Below are 12,597 nucleotides of genomic sequence, written 5' to 3' on the forward strand. Positions count from 1 at the left end.
ACAGACACTGAGCAATCTGATGATGAGAGACCCACAACATCCAGAGAGCAGTCCCATTTTCGTGAGGAATTTCAATTAGCGCGACAGTCGCAGCAGAGGGGGGCCAAAGGCAAACCGCCAGAAAGAAAACAAGACAGACGAGGCGAGGAGGATACAACACAAGAGCAGCTAGGCGTAGCCTCATATACCCGGAAAAAAGAGAGGCAACAGACGGTAACTAATCAAGAAGATCTCACAATTGTGAATTTGACAACATATCAACTTAGCAAAAATGAAGAAAATGTTTTGAAAAAAGGACTCACTTTTTGCCCAGGACACAAATTTGAATACACCCAATCTAGGATTGATCTTTTTTTTTTTTGAAAACATATTTTATTAGATGCATGGTCGAAATACATTAAGTAATTCTCTGATCTCCAGAGACAATCACTAGAGCAAATGATCATTCTGCCAAGCCATGGAGGAAGGGGCGCGGGGCGCCTTCCAGGATCTCGCAATGTCTCTTTTGGCCAAGGTCAGCCCCAACAGTAGTAAATGACACTTGTATCGGTTGCCCCCAACCCCAGCCAGTACATGAAGAAGAGCCAGTTTAGGGTCCCTCTGCAGCTCCCAAGTCAGTACCTCATTCAAGCACCGAAAAACTCTGTCCCAAAACCGCATAAGGACCCCATAGCCCCACACTGTATGAATCAGCGTCCCCACCTCGGTGTTCCACCTAAGACAATTCGGGGAAGCAATCAGTCCCGCTCTCCACAAGCTCTGTCTAGTGTAGTGTGTACGGTGGAGGTACCTGAATTGTATCAATCGCAAGCGCGTGGGAATGGCCGCTCCCCTGGGCCCTTCCACCTAATCTTCCTCGTCTAGGATTGATCTTTTTCAGTTCTGTAGAAAGCTTAAACTCCTCAATTTCAATAAGTTGAAGGCCACACCAAATATCTATCTACAGAGTGTGAACTTGGACATCAAATTGGAAAACCTAGTAGGGTGAAGACTTAAATCTAGTGCAATTAATGGCAAGTCAACCAATAAGTGAATCACAAGTAATGGAATCTGTGGCTCAATACGGGATAAATCAAACACAACCCAAGACAACTTTTAAGGCACGATCCAAATTTATCCCAACAATGCCACATGATTCGATTGATTTATTTGATGAATCAGTAAAAAGTGACCTGATGAAATTAAGGTTTCAAAATCCAGTGATCAATAAGGACCAACAATGGAATTTGACGAAAGAAGAACACATTGCATTAGAGAAATTGAAAACAACAAAAATCTGGTTTGTAAACCATCAGACAAAGGAGACAACATTGTTCTCATGTCTCGTGAATATTACAGCACAGAAGCAATGCGCCAATTGAATGACACAACATGCTACAACAAGATTAGCAAAGAAGAGTATAACGAGAGTATTGTTGAATACCACAATCTCCTTGATAAATGGTTGCTCAAGGGATGTTGAACAATGATGAACTGAAATTCCTCCCATGTTGGCAACCAATTACACCGACTTTTTACCATTTGCCTAAAATACACAAAAACACTTCCCGTCCACCATGAAGACCATATATTTCTTCCAAAGGTAGTCTCATTGAAGCAATGTCCCAATATATTGACTTCTTCCTGATTGATTTTGTGAAAACATTGCCCTCGTACATCCGAGACACCACTGATTTTATATAAACTATTGCCAATATTACATGGGAACCAGATATGTGGATGATTGTTCTCGATGTTACAGGATTGAATACATGTATTGCACACAATCAGGGCATCCAGGCTGTACAATATTTTCTTAAAAGTCGATCACTGACATTTGCCTTACACAATGAGATGCTACTTGAATTCATTACCTTCTATCTTAATAACAACATCTTCTTATTTCAGAAGCAACATTACAGACAGACTAGAGGGATGCCGATGGGAACCTGCTTCGCCCCCATCTTTGCGAACTTGTTCGTAGGCTGGTGGGAGAAGCGGGTGGCCTGGGCCTGTGACGATTTTCAATGGGTCCAATTGATTATCGGTTGGCATTGATACATCGATGATCTCTTCATTTTCTGGAAGGGTACAAGGGCTGAAGCAGAAGCATACATCAAACATTTGAATGTAAATAATTTAAATTTACACTCAGTGGTCAGATAAGCAACAGTGAAGTTGACTTTCTAGACTTGAGAATTTCGATCAGGGAAAGTAAGATTTGTACCTCTTTATTTAGCACAATCACAGCTGGAAACTCCATTTTGGAGGCATCCAGCTGCCATCCTAAACCTCTCAAAAACAGCATCCCCTATGGGAAACTGCTGCGTTTGAAAAGAAATTGCACTTTAGAAGAGGACTTTGAGCAGCAAATGAATCCATAGAAAGGTTCAAGAGAAGAGGCTATTCAGAACAGATCCTAGTGAAAATCTTAGAGAAAGTTCAGAAAATAACATGAATGTGCCTTTTGAAAGACTCAAAAAGGAAAGAAAAAATCACTAAAAGCACTTTACGTTGTATTACCACTTTCTCCCAAGACTTTAAAAAGATTCAGCAAGTTCTCTCACGTAACTGACACATTCTTAAATCAGATTTCACCATAGGAAATGAGATTTCTGATTTCCCACAAATTATGTACCGACGAAATCGATCATTGAGAGACTTGCTTGTTCATAGTCATTTTGATCCTATTCCCAAAATGTCAAGACTTGGAAACCTTACAGGGTTTTTTCCTTGTCATCACTGCAAGGCATGTTAAACTAGTCCCAAAGTTACCCACTATCCAATCCCTGGTGGAACCTCAAACAGGAAGATCAACAAATTCATGACGTGTACAACTCCTTATTGTGTATACTATCTGGAATGCCCTTGCAAATGGCATTATATTGGCATCACGAAACACCCTGTGAAGAGAAGGATATTAGAGCATGCGAGAGCCATTGAACATAATGATCCTAATTACACTGTAGCCAGGCATTTTGCCCAGGAACATCGGAGTGACCGTAACCTCCTCCGCTTGTTCTGCCTTGTGTAAGTGTAAATGTAAGTCTTCTGTAAGTATAATTGTGTAAGTGAGTAAATGTGATTAATTTTTTTCATGAGTGAGTAGAATGATTGCATAACCGACTAAGATGACTGCTGATGTGTCAATATCTATATATGTGTATAAGTGCATTTGATAGAGTTCTATTAATTAGTGACTGCATGTATAAGTGATTCTGTTGTTGAATAGGTAGTTGTGTGTGTAGACTTAGGAATCAGTGAGTTGTTATGTAGTAACTGGTATTGGTGTGTCAATGGTTTCAAATATGGTACAGTGAATGATGAAAGGTTATACTAGTGTATTATGAGGTGTATCATATTGTCACGTGGATAATGTAATCAGAGATGTCATCAGTGATGTTATTTGAGATGTCATCAGTGATGTCACTGACCATGTCATGAATGATGTAATATGTGACATCATCAGCAGTGCATTGCGGATGCGCGAGTAATAGATAGCAGAACTAACTATAATGGAGGAATTTCTATGGTTTTGTATGAGTGAAATATCCAGCTAACTATAACACCCCTGAATCCTACGTTTTTTCTGTGGATTTGTAAGGTTTTTTAAATGCTAATTTCTAACTATAACATCTCTGAAACCTATGGTTTTTTTCAGTGAATTTCTAAGGTTTTTTAAATGCTAATTTTTAAGTGTAATAGTAGTTACACTTCTTTTTTGTACTGATTTTTTACAGTTTTTTTAATTGTCTATTTTTAAATATTGTATTCATTAAATAACATTATATATTTTTCTGAAAATTGCCCAAAATTTAAAAAAAAATTCTAACTGAAATATTGTTTCATTTTTTGGTTGTCTTTTTTTCTTTTAATATATTTATATTATTTTCCAATTTTTTTTCGGAGTCACGCCCCCAAAGCGTACACATCACGGTGGGTGCGTGGATTCTAGCCGCCATTTTAAAAAAGACGCGACGGATCCGCGTACGGTGTGCGACGGCTGCGTTTTCTTCAGTTAAATCATATACATTTAATATTACGTGATGTGCGCGATTGGTATGCGACCCGTCAGCGACTGCTCCTCCCACGCATTTGCAACACATGCGCATTACGGTACACGATGCTTACGCGGTGGTGGGTCTCGCCTGATGTCATATACGTGCTGGGGTGCGTGACTCCCGCAAAACATTTTTATGTTCTAAAATGATATGTATGTGTCTTTAATATACATTTAAGGGCAATATATTATCTAAGATATTCATAAAAATAATATATTTGTACTTATAATAAATGTATATTATTTTTAAATATATTTTCAAGAAGTCACTTCAGGTGCGTGCTTCGTGAGCGCAGAGCGCGTATCCCATGTGACCTAAAAAAAAAAGATTTCATTGGTTCATAGTATTTCCCACTGTAACTATTGAAGGACCCCACTCATTTTAATCATTCTTGTTGGAGCATCTTCAGAGAGACATCTCTTTTCCTACAAGAACCATTTTTGCTTGTTTTTTGGGGTGTTTTTCAAAAAATATCAAACAAAATAGTATCTGGACAGCAGCAGCAGGAGGAAGTATCTTCAGAAGAAGAATTCTTGCAGGAGGCACAACATCCACAGAGGCCGGAATCTGTTGTGTGCAAATTCTTCACTTTTCCACCTGGAGAGAAGAAAGTAAATGCGAGAAAGGTGAAGTGCAAAATTTGTGACCAAGTCTTGTCACGAGGCAGTGAAAAAATACTCTTGTGGCACTGCTTCTATGTACAAGCATCTCCAGACAACCCATCCTATCAATCATGCTCGGGAGGAAATGAGGCGAGCTGCTTTGAATCCCTCACCTGCTGTGGCAAGCACTTCTGGAACACCTGCAATGGACATTAGTCCAGAATTCGTCTATCTCGAGAGAAGAAGAAACTTCTACGCTTCGGAAGGCAGTCGGTGGATGCGCAACCCAACCGTTGTTGTTAATTTTTTTTGTTGCTTTTGGAATGATAAGTAATTCCAAAATGTTTCTCTTTTATTCGTTCTTTTTTTTGTGTTCATTTTTTGAAAAAATACAAAAATCTTCTCCAAAAAAAAGAATAAGAAAAAAGTTCTTATCAGAACTACTTTATCTGGTTAAAGAAAGAACTATAATTGCAAGGTAATGTGTGAAAGTTTGGTTGAATATATGTATACAGCATGATTGACAGAAAGAATGCATCAGTAGGGTGTGGTGAATTTATAGGTGAAGATTTGTGAGGGAGTACTGCAGCGTGACACTGCAAGCTCTTTAGCAGCACTGCACTGTAGCACTTCCAAAGCACAGGGATGTGACATATGTACATGAACATGTTGTAACTCAGTGCTTCCCTCTGCACTGCTGTACAAACTGCAGCCATGCAGTGACACAGGCAACCTTTTTTCTGTGTCGTGCGGAGATTGTCTTTGTGCAGGAAGGGACACCTTCCTGCACAGAAACAATCAGTAAAGGCATTTTCCTCTTTCAATGTATGCTGTGGAATGCAGCATGCATTGAAAGAGGAAAAAATAAGGAGAAATGAAAACAATTCTCCTTGCATAATTTTTTCTTGCTACACCAACTCTAGGATGGCGCAGCATTCACTCACATTTATGAGAAATCGTAAATCTGGAGATGTGTCTTGTTCTATGGGTGTTGCATGGGAACAACCACAGCAACACCTATGGAACGCCCCTTCAACGCAAAGTTCTGTGTATGACGGAGTCGTATTTACAAGGAGAGGAAAAACCATGCAGGGTGGCTTTTCCTCTCTTTGTAAATATAAAGGAGTTCTTTGCGCCATCACTACGTAACAAAAAGTGATATACTGGTTGCGCAGGGTGCTTGTAAATCTGCCCCATAAGTGTTAAGGTATTGGAAGGCTGAAACAATAAGAACATAGTGCTGGATGGGTGATTGAAGAATTGCATGAGATTGACAGGAGGTATCCAACGCTGCATGGGTACTACTTCAGTATTTAATGGAGTAGACCAATAGTATGTATCTGCTTAGAGATTTGTAGAGATTGTGCACAGAATATTTTATGTGTACTTGTGTTGGTGCCTAAGTCATTTTATAGGAATACCACTAGTAACTGGAATGATGACAGTGCTGCAAACAGAGTGAACACTTAATTTATAAATGCTAACATATTGGTCTGAGTGATAGTAGATAGTGGTAGATAAGTGATTAAAGAAGTGCATGGGACAGACTGGACGATTCTACACTGCATGAGTACTAACCAGGTATTTAGAAGAGTGTATCAATAGTATGTAGCTAGTTAGATGTCTGATTGGATAGTGTACAAAATATTATAGCTGTACTTGTGTTAGTAACTAGGCCATTACATAAGTTCATGACTAGTAACTAGAATAATTACAGTATTACAAGCAAGAGTGTATAGTGAATTTATAAGTGCTTAAGTATTGGTGGAGTGATGTATACGTAGATAGTGCTGGAAGGGTTAATGGAGAAGTGCATTGGAAGACAGAAGGATTCCTAGACTGTATAGGTACTAACTGGGTATTTAGAAAAGCGTATCAATAGTATGTAGCTGGTTAGAGGTCTGCATGCATAGTGCACAGAATATTGTAGCTGTTCTAGTATTGGTGTGTCTATGGTTTCGAGAATGGTAGTCTGTATTTTGGGGTGTGAGGAGGTGCATCAGATGATCATGTGGATGATGTCATCAGTGATGTCATTTGAGATGTCATCAGTGATGTCATCAGTGATGTCACTGACCATGTCATGAGTGATGTAATATGTGACGTCATCAGGAGTGCATTGCCAAGGAGCGAGTTATAGTTAGCACAACTAACTATAACGGCCGAATTTCTCTTGTTTTGTACGAGTGATATGTCCAACCAACTATGACGCGATATCAAAGGGGATGATGGACGGAGCATTTGAGCAAATCAAACACTTACCCCCAGTCCACTGATCTGGGTTTAATCCATTACCATTCTTTAGCTCACTCCTCCACCCCAGTTCAGACATGGGAATATGCAAATCAGTCTGACCCTGTGCCTCATGGGAACAGTCCAGCCCGAACTGCCAAGCCATGTCTTCCTTGGACCAGAAACAAGCATCCTGGGACCGGATTCAGATTCATAATCCTCATCAGCCAGGCTATCTTGAATCCAGTGGTAGAGTGAGCAAGGGACCCACGTCTGGGCATGACCTGCCAATTTAGTGCGAACAAAGTGATACCAAAAGGGATGATGGACGGAGCATTTGAGCAAATCAAACACTCCCCCCATTCAACTGATCTGGCTTTAATCCATCATCATTCTTTAGCTCACTCCACCACCCCAGTTCAGGCATGGGCATATGCAAATCAGTCTGACCTTGTGCCTCATGGGAACAGTCCAGCCCGAACTGCCAAGCCATGTCTTCCTGGGACCGGCAACTAGCATCCTGGGACCGGTTTCATAATCATAATCCTCATCAGCCAGGATATCTTGAATCCAATGGTAGAGTGAGCAAGAGACCCACGTCTGGGCATACCCTGCCAACTTAGGGCGAACAAATCGATACCAAAGGGCATGATGGACCGAGCATTTGAGCAAATAAGACACTCACCCCCAGTCAACTGATCTGGGTTTTAACCATCACCATTCTGTAGCTCACTCCACACCCCAGCTCAGACATGGGCATATGCAAATCTCTCTGACCCTGTGCCTTATGGGAACAGTCCAGCCTGAACTGCCAAGCCATGTCTTCCTTAGACCGGAAACAAGCATCCTGGGACCGGTTTCGGATTCATAATCCTCATCAGCCAGGCTATCTTGAATACAGTAGTAGAGTGAGCAGGGGACGCACGTCTGGGCATACCCTGCCAACTTAGGGGGAACAAAGCGATACCAAAGGGGATGATGGACAGAGCATTTGAGAAAATCAAACACTCACCTCAGTCAACTGATCTTGGTTTAATCCATCACCATTTTTTAGCTCACTCCACTACCCCAGTTCAGACATGGGCATATGCAAATCAGTCTGACCCTGTGCCTCAGGGGAACTTTCTAGCCCGAACTGTCAAGCCATGTCTTCCTTGGACCGGAAACATGCATCCTGGGCCCAGTTTCGGATTCATAATCCTCATCAGCCAGGCTATCTTGAATCCAGCGGTAGAGTGAGCAAGTGACCCAAGTCTGGGCATGCCCTGCCAACCTATGGGCGAACAACGCAATACCAAAGGGGATGATGGATGGATCATTTGACCAAATCCAACACTCACCCCCAATCAACTGATCTGGGTTTTAACCATCACCATTCTTTAGCTCACTCCACCACCCCAATTCAGACATGGGCATATGCAAATCAATCTGACTCAGTGCCTCATGGGAACAGTCCAGCCGGATCTGCCAAGCCTTGTCTTCCTTGGACCAGAAATAAGCATCTTGGGACCGGTTTCGTATTCATAATCCTCATCAGCCAGGCTATCTTGAATCCAGTGGTATAGTGAGCAAAGGACCCACGTCTGGGCATATCCTGCCAACTTAGGGCGAACAAAGCAATACCAAAGGGGATTATGGACGGAGCATTTGAGCAATCAAACACTCACCCCCAGTCAACTGACCTGGGTTTAACCCATCACCATTCTTTAGCTCACTACACCACCCCAGGTCATACATGGGCATAAGCAAATCAGTGTGACCCTGTGTCTCATGTAAACAGTCCAGCCCGAACTGCCAAGCCATGTCTTCCTTGGACCGGAAACAAGCATTCTGGGACCAGTTTCGGATTCATAATCCTCATTAGCCAGGCTATCTTGAATCCAGTGGTAGAGTGAGCAAGGGATTATGAATAAATAAATATTTTGTATTTTCCTAACTTTTTGAGTGTCGCTTTTGTGCTTCCCTCGATTATGTCATAAGGGTTGTGCTATGTTTGAAGTAGCCCTAGAATGTTTACATAACATCTAGCTACCATTGCCTCTTTCCCCTCTGTTCTCTGTTGTCCATGTGCATGGCCCTGTCCCCTCCCTTTTGCTTTCTATGGATTGTTGTGCTGTACTCCCGTCCAGCATGCCCTGTGTGGTGTATTGTGCTGCTGCAAACTCTGATGCCTGCCCTGTAGGGTTGTAGTGTAGTTCCTATATTCCCAATAGGCTTTGCGCATTGGAATAACATATCCTATAGATTTGACGTAGGACTTATGTCTACTAGGTCTCTATCGAATATATTAGACCTAATTGTGAGTGCCAGCTAGCTCGGAGGTCACTAGAAACTTTCATGAATAAACAAGAAGGGATTAGTTTCTGACAACCGCATAAACATGACAAGTTTGTTTCCCCAAGAATAAAACTGATCTTCAGAGTCGTGGAAAAAATAGATATATATTTTACTCAGTCAATCGTGCATGCTTCGTTCCATCAGAGGTGCAGGGAAGTAGAGAGACGGGCATTTTCAATAAAAGGTTTATTGAACAGTCTTCTTCCTCAGACAGGTGAAATGAACTGCTTCAATCGTAAACTGGTTTCAAAGTATAATGCGTGCAGTAAGAAGAGTATTATAAAATAATACTGTAAAAGCATTGTATGGTTCCTAGACCATAAACACATACATAAATAACAACGGCTAAAACGTACTCAACTGGTGCTTCTTAAATAAACCTACCCCAATGTACCTAACCTAAGTCTAGTATGTGGGAAGAAGTGAGTGAGGTGTAGCATAGGTTTAGTTTTCTTTGCCAATAATCTAACCAAGATATCTCTTAGGGTCCAATCCGCTCCGTACCTTGGTTTTAGCATAAAGGAGGTCTGGTACCTCTGTCTCGGGACTCGATTTCCCAACACAACGCAAGGGGAGCTTGGAAACACTGGAGCTGGATTCTCAGTGAGAGAAAGGACAGCTTCTCTGTCAGTGCATCAGCTGGAGGGTCGGCTTCCTTCGGCTGCGCCGGGCAAGTAGATAGTCGAGCTACTCTGAACCACTGTGTGTTTGCTTGGGCAATTGTAGGCATATTTATACCTTGAAGGTGCCTAGTTTGACGTAAAGTTGGACATAATAACGACATTAAAGAACCCCAAGGGAATGGTAGTTCTTTGAAAACTCCATGATTTCTAGGACAAATCAATATTCAAGCAAGGGGATGTCCCTGACTGCTGAAGCCGAGTTTTGTAAGAAATCGGTGTGGCTTTTTGGAACTATTGGAAGTAGCCATGCCTGTATTTGAACTGGACGGGTTGTGTCTAAATATGGGCATGATTTCTATGTCTATATAAGGGAAATGTGAATTATACCTATATAAGGACATGAGTCGGTAAATTACGCTGGGTTCTTAAAATGCTACACAACAGGGTCAGCTCTGTGCACCTCTCCATGTCCCTCCTGTCCTCTGTTATCCGAGACCATGTCCCTACCCCAATTCCTCCTGCCTTCCATGATTCCAAAAACTGGGTTATTGATTTTCCCCTTTGACTTACATTGAAAAAGAGGAGATTGTAGACAGGAGACAGATCAAATAAAGCCCATTTGGGCTTAAAAACATTAGACATTTCCTGGCTGAATCGGGTCTTTTGGCATGAATGGTTGTACTAACACGGTCTCTTCCTTCTGCCCACAATGATCTATCATATTGCACAGCCTCTATTGCCGGTCCTGTTTTGTTGGTTTGTTGCCCCCGCCCCCTTTCCACTGCCCTCCATAGTCTGTTGTGCTGCCACTGTTCTACCTGCCTGCCAGGTGTGGTCAAATTGTTGCTTCTGCACCATCCTGCCTGCCTTCAAGTTTGTGCCCCTGGCCTCTGCCTCTCAACAGTACCCTAAAGAAGAACTAGATTGCTAATATTCCATATCTATTAGAAAAGTGTGGAACCCCTGACGCTACCTTGATTTAATCAAAACCGTAAAACCTAGAGCATTTCCTTTAGAAATTACATATATGAGAGGGTCTTATTTGAATCAAAATCATGGTTAGTGCTCTAAAAAACTAAAATGAGGACATATCCCTCCATGTCCCTCCTGTCCTCAGTTATCCGAGTCCATGTCCCTACCCCAATTTCTCCTGCCGTCCATGATCCAAAAACTGGGTTATTGATTTTCCCCTTTGACTTACATTGAAAAAGAGGAGATTGTAGAAAGGAGACATATCAAATAAAGCCCATTTGGGCTTAAAAACATTGGACGTTTCCTGGCTGAATCGGGTCTGTTGGCATATATGGTTGTACTAACACTGCCTCTTCCTTCTGCCCACAATGGTCTATTATATTGCACAGCCTCTCTTGGCGCCTGTTTTGTTGGTTTGTTGCCCCTGCCCCCGTTCCACTGCCCTCCATAGTCTGTTGTGCTGCCACTGTTCTACCTGCCTTACAAGTATGGTCAAATTGTTGCCTCTGCACAATCCTGCCTGCCTTCAAGTCCGTGCCCCTGGCCTCTGCCTCTTAACAGTACCCTAAAGAACAACTAGATTGCTAACATTCCATATTTATTAAAAAAGTGTGGAACGCCTGATGCCATCTTGATGTAATCAAAACTGTAATGCCTAGAGCATTTCCTTTAGAAATTACATATATGAGAGGGTCTTATTTGACTCAAAATTATGGTTAGTGCTCTAAGAAACTAAAATGAGGACATATTTTCTGAGTTTTCAAATAGCATCAAAGCACTTTTAAATTATTTGTTTTCTTTATGTTTTTTTTATCCAGTTGACCACTTGATTAAATGTTGCACTTAGGGGATAGGATGTAGTATTACTTCCAGACCTGTAGATTTTGCAACTGGGAAACCAGGTGGGAGTTTCTGCTTCAGCTCGACACTCTGTGATTCTGGTCAAATCACTTAATCTCCCCATGTCTAAAACCATATTGAATCTGTTCTTGTGAGATCTAACCAATGCTCATGTAAAGTACTCCAATACCTGACAAGTCTGCACTATACAAAACTGCAAAAACACAAAAAATAAAAAGTGTTTTGCACACTTCTGACATTGGGCTACATGTGGGCTACATCTGGGTGATATTTGTGCTACATTTGGGCTCTTTTGTCTCTGGTGGCCATCTTGGGAGATTTATTTGTTATGAAATTTCCCAATTTCCTCATTTACTGCTGTAGGAAATGCTTTTTTTACTTTGATTCCATCAAGAAGGTATTCAGATATGTCACACATTTGCCATAAATTCTGAATGTCGGCACTGTAGGTGCTCATTAGATCACTGTAGTAAAGCTACTGCTCACCACGAAAGTCTGCTGCTGGTATTAAAAGTGCATTTTTCAGTCTGCATGTCAGAATGTTTTGATGAAATAGAAGAGGAATTGAGAAGTCACTCTAAATGTGCCCTAATTTTTCTTTCTGCAGCACTAATCATACTTTCTATGCAAAATGAACCCCCTCATTCTGTTCCTGTTTAAATTAAATGTTTTAAGTGTTATCAGTTTATTCCAATGAAGATGGCTTGAGGTGTGCCATACGTTTGTCATAAGAGAGACTGTTAGCGCTCTAGTTGTTCCTTAGTGCACTCTGGGAAGCTGCAGTAGAACACAAAGGAATCAACTGACAGTCTCTGCCCTTGTTGGGTTTACATGTTTTACTGAGAATGTCAGACTTCATTCTCACATGACTGAGAAAGATAATGTGAACTTACAGAAAATATGCTCTCAGTTTAGCTTATAGATCACCTT

This window comes from Lissotriton vulgaris, unplaced genomic scaffold (genome assembly GCF_964263255.1).
Source record: "Lissotriton vulgaris unplaced genomic scaffold, aLisVul1.2 SCAFFOLD_307, whole genome shotgun sequence".
In the NCBI taxonomy this organism is placed as follows: Eukaryota; Metazoa; Chordata; class Amphibia; order Caudata; family Salamandridae; genus Lissotriton; species Lissotriton vulgaris.